This window comes from Sinocyclocheilus rhinocerous, unplaced genomic scaffold (genome assembly GCF_001515625.1).
Source record: "Sinocyclocheilus rhinocerous isolate Xijiao unplaced genomic scaffold, SAMN03320098_v1.1 scaffold4307, whole genome shotgun sequence".
Lineage (NCBI taxonomy): Eukaryota > Metazoa > Chordata > Actinopteri > Cypriniformes > Cyprinidae > Sinocyclocheilus > Sinocyclocheilus rhinocerous.
Window position 1 is genome coordinate 80,081 of NW_015642331.1, and position 5,441 is coordinate 85,521.

Below are 5,441 nucleotides of genomic sequence, written 5' to 3' on the forward strand. Positions count from 1 at the left end.
AAACATTGCAAGCAAGAAGATTCAAACACACACATACTAAACATGAATATGAACCCTTTAGCTATTCAATAGTTATTAAAAAGACATACACAATAAGTGATTAGAACATGATAGTCAAATGTGTGGGTTACATACATGATATGGAGTTAATCAATGGACTGATATTCGTTTATAAGTCCTTTTGAGTTCATTTTGGTGCATCTACGTCTGTAAAAAACAGTTTATGTGCACATAAGGGCATGTTCTGTGAAGACCAGAGAGGTTAAAAGGTCTCCTAAGGAATCTCAGTCTGGTTCTTGTTCTCTAGGTGGGGGAAATCACCCAACGCAGTTTCTACTAATGATTTTCCTCATGTGACGGTCATGACTTGCTGTGTCTTTGACCATTAATCTTGGTTACTTGCCCCAAATTTGACAATCTCCTTGGAATTGTCAATACGTGTTCTTTTGTTTTAATGCTGTGAGCTGCTCAAAGCTGCTAGTTGGTTGGTTAGGCTTGCTTCAGACTGGCTGGCGCTAGGATCTGATTTACAAACATCCTGTCATTTTGGGCCTTTCTGTGGAATTCGGCTCCTCGTGTTTTAACCATGTTCTTGATCAAATCTTAAATTGTCTGATTCAGTCTGATACCCTACAAGGTCCTGATGACTTGCCTTTCGTTATGTGCTCATCGTGGACCCACTTCAACAAAACAAGAACTAGACCTTGGGTACACTGATACACTCACATGGAAACAGGAACTAAGCGTGCACACACACACACACACACACATATGCTCGCACACACATCTTGAGTACTTTTACTAATAAAGGGTCAGTCATATGTGAGATGATTAACCTTTATTAGTTATGCTACTAGTATTTGTTGTGGTATTAAAGTACTTAAAGTGATATTTAAATAATAACTTAAATGAATAAATAAAAAATTTGCTCAGCAAAAAAATAAAATCTGATCTGTAACTCAAAACACGTAATGATCCAAACCATGATATTTGTGATCCGCTGCACCCCTACACACTTGACTTGTCATTTGAAGAAAATACAAACAAAAAAATACAATGCTGATTTGTCCACAATGAAGTTCAGTCAATATAATTTATACTCAGGCTAGTTAAAAAATTAATTGTGGGCTACCAAGAAAAATACCTGCCCGAAGCGCTACCAGGGATTTTGAAATTTTGTAAGCCCTGAACTTGAAACAAAACATCTAATTCTTGCAATGTTTTTGAGATGATAGTATGCTGATTTAGACAGACAACAGATAATACGCACAATAATACCAATATAATCACATAAGCCTAGCACGAGCATTTTACTGAAAACAACTAAATAAGCCTAAGCAACATGGATAGCCTTAGCAACAAACATGTTGCCAATAACCTGAGAGCATTAAAAAGGAACTTAGCTTAGCTTTGTTAAGACATTCAGAGATGATAATGGAGAATGAAGCATAGCCAGCTGTGACGTGGATGCTTGATCTCTTGATTTCCTTCTTCATGCGGGGAGCGCGGATCCCATCTGAACTTTTTCTTGAGTCAGTTACATTAGTATAACTCATGGAGTCCATGCCAATAATGCAGCGATGCGAGAAGCAATGCTAACTCAGTCACTTCCAAATCAGGCTGCTTATGATCAATGCAGTGAATTCACGTGTTCGAGTTCACAAACTTGAAATAATCTTAGGTGAAGTCCATGAGGGGAAACAAATTAATTTCGCTAAATTCCCAATTGCACAATTCCTAGTGAGATGATGGGGTTTTTGGCTGCCGAATTCACCACTTAATTAGCTATTGAGCAATGCGAAGCTGCTAATAATACTGAAGGAGCTTATATATGGATGCTATGATTGGTGTTGTATCCCTATTGGTAGACGTGGATCAGCTGAGAGTCAGCTGATGCGGGATTGACTAGCATGACCTGCCAGAATTAACGCTACGCTTGATTTATGCTGTGTTGCTTTAAACTCTACTTTGAACTCAAACCTTCTTATTTGTGTGCTTTATACTACACAAAGCTGTATATAATGTTTATATATGCATTAATGCATGCAATAACTGTTGTTTAATAGGTACACTGAGTACAAAAGCATAAAGCTGAAGAAGAGTGTGAATGGGAATTGTCACCACAAATGTTTCTTCAGTAGTATATATTTTTTTTAAATTTCATATTAATTTGATACAAAATATGCATTCAGCAAGATTATATCATTATACCATGGCACTGCATTAAGACACTTTGGGGTGTGTGTAAAACTGTGAAAAATTTTACAATTGTGACCCTGGAGCACAAAAGCAGTCTTACGTCGCTGGGGTATATTTGTAGCAATAGCCAAAAATACATTGTATGGGTCAAAATTATTGATTTTTCTTTTATGCCAAAAGTCATTAGAATATTAAGTAAAGATCATGATCCATCAAGATATTTTGTAAATGTCCTACTGTAAATATATCAAAACTTCATTTTTTATTAGTAATATGCATTGCTAAGAACTTCATTTGGACAACTTTAAAGATGATTTTCTCAATATTTTGATTTTTTTGCACCCTCAGATTCCAGATTTTCTAATAGTTGTATCTCGGCCAAATATTGTCCTATCCTAACAAACTATACATCAATGGAAAGCTTATTTATCCAACTTTCAGATGATTCATACATGTCAATTACGAATAATTGAGCCTTATGACTGGTTTTGTGCTCCAAGGTCACATATGTTAGCATTCCAAAGTTTTGGGTCAGTATTTTATTTTATTATTAATTTTTTTTTAAGAATATTTTTTTAAGGATGCGTATAATGTTACAAAATATTTATATTTCAAATAAATGCTGTTCTTTTGAACTTTCTATTCATTAAATAATCCTGAAAAATTTAAATGTATCACGGTTTCCACAAAAATATGAAGCCGCTCAACTGTTTTCAACATTGATAATTAATCAGAAATGTTTCTTGAGCAGCAAATCAGCATATTAGAATGATTTCTGAAGAATCATGTGACACTGAAGACTGGAGTAATGATGCTGAAAATACAGCTTTGATCACAGAAATAAATTACATTTTAACAGATGTTCACACAGAAAACAGCTGTTTTAAATTGGAATAACATTTGACAATATTACTTTTTTTTACTGCATTACTGGCGCCAACATTTTTAATGGTAGAATGGTATGGAATGGTTGAATGGTCATTTTTATAGAAAATGCTAAACGGATCCGAGACAACAGCAAAATCCGATCAGATCAGACACACTGAAATGTATGAATACAACAAGAGGAGCTACCCAGATATTTCAGGACACTGAATGAGCTGGAAAAGCAACGTTTCTTGGAAAACATTACATAGAGTGAAAGAGAAAGTAAACAGTCTGCAAACAAGTTCCCAAATGCAAAAGGTGAACCTGAAAATGTTGCAATAGCATTTTACAGATGTGAAAGCATCTTATATACTCACACTGAAATTAAGCTGGGATGGATAGTAGAGCGTATAACTTTCACTTTCACTGTCACTGTATAAATAGAGCAGTATTTCAATCAGAGCTGATCACTCTTTACTCGCTCCAGGTAGGAACATTCATACTTCTTTATTTCTATTTAATTTGCATCTCCAACTGATTAGACAGCATCATATGCTTCTTAGACACAGATGATTATATAGTTTGGTTGTTTATGTACAAATATTACATTCTGAATAGTAAATGAATAATTTTGTTACAGGCAGGATACTGTTGAAATCTTCTGTGAGATTCATACATTCAGTCCAGCAGCTTTTAAAGATTGCAGGTGAGTTTAATTTAAATGATTTACTATACACATATGAAGGACTCAAAATACATATCTGCACACAGTCTACTTTACAATGACATTTATTTCACTAATGCAGTGTGTAGAAAATACAGATACAACTATCCATTAAAACTTTGTGGGCAGTGAAATATTTCACCATGGGTTTCGAACTATGAAATATGATTTCCAGTTGTTTGAAATCATCAGCTTCTCTCTAAACTGTGTGAATTAGCAATGGTTACAAGGTGACCACACTACTATGAGCTGTAATGGTAATGGAAAACGTTTGATTACACTTCCTAAAATGCTTAGAATTGGTAGTTTGTTCATATTTCCTTCATTTAAAGCACTAATGTAAATACATTTATCATATCTTGCAGATTCATCTTCTACAATGGCGGACAATAACAGAGAGATCAGCTCAGTGTCTGACCAAACTGATGCGCAACATACAAAAATCAACAGGTTAGTGTCTTAATACACTTAACAGTTTTAATTCTTAACATCAGGGCTTGAAATGAACACCTGCCAGTAGTGGTGGACAGTAACGAAGTGCATTTACTTGATTACTGTACTTAAGCACACTTTTTGAGTATCTGTACTTTACTTGAGTATTATTTTTTCTGGAAACTTATGACTTTAACTTCACTACATTTGAAAGACAAATATCGTACATTTCACTCCACTACATTTCTATCAAGGTCCTCAAAGTAGAAAGTCGTTACTATGTAGCAGCTTTCAAAGTCAGTGGGTGATTTTTTTTTCCAGAGAGTCTATCAGTACTCACTCTTGTAAGGCTACGTGAAGTGATTTCCCAGCATGTTTTAAACACTGATCAGCTGCAAATGTGATATTTATTTACAGCATTTCAATAATAAGTTAATACTGTGGTATATATTAGACACAATATTGTCTGCTTTTGAAAAAATTGTGTAAATGAAAATATTACCTATAAAGCCACAGAAGAGCTGTTGTGCATCTCCTAACAAAGCACATTAGGTGTTTGACTGAAGCAGCACTGCTCAGACCGCTCTGTGTATGACATCAAAGTATGTCAGAGAGAGCGATTAGAGAGCATTATTGACAGTTTTGCTTTGATGTCAAATAAATCTTGCTGTTTTGCTTTTTTGTTAAAGTAGTGTTGCTGTTGTAAAGTTATACAGCTACAGGTGTGTTGCTGGGTTTTATAGCAGGTTTTTTTTTTTCTTTTTTTTTTCATATAAGTCTGTATTTACAGCCATTTCACTGTCCACTCGGTTCAAATGTGGAAAAATGGCTGCACGTAGATGTGTGCGCACTATATATATATATATATATATATATATTTTTTTTTTTTTTACATTTCAATAGGTGTGTTAACATTCTAAAAGCTCTTTATTTCAAAGATACTGCAAGCTAGTCAGTGTATTCAGTATAGTTTAATGTATTGTAAGTTGTTTCAAAGGCATAAGGTATTGCAAGTATCACATACAGCAATAATAAAATAAAGGTTGACATAAACAAGGCAAGGCAAGGCAAGGCAAGTTTATTTGTATAGCACATTTCATACACAATGGTAATTCAAAGTGCTTTACATAAAATAAAATAAAAACAATAATCAACAATAAAACAAGGAATTTAAAAACTTTGAAAATTATTTAAAAAATTGATTTAAGAGGTTTAAAAT

The 5,441-nt window shown here is 34.1% G+C and overlaps 1 pseudogene; it reads left to right on the plus strand.

Moving 5' to 3' along the window:
* Nucleotides 1-3,549: 3,549 nt before the first annotated feature.
* The window catches only part of LOC107755796 (uncharacterized), a 6,052-nt pseudogene continuing 4,160 nt past the window's right edge, over nt 3,550-5,441 (plus strand).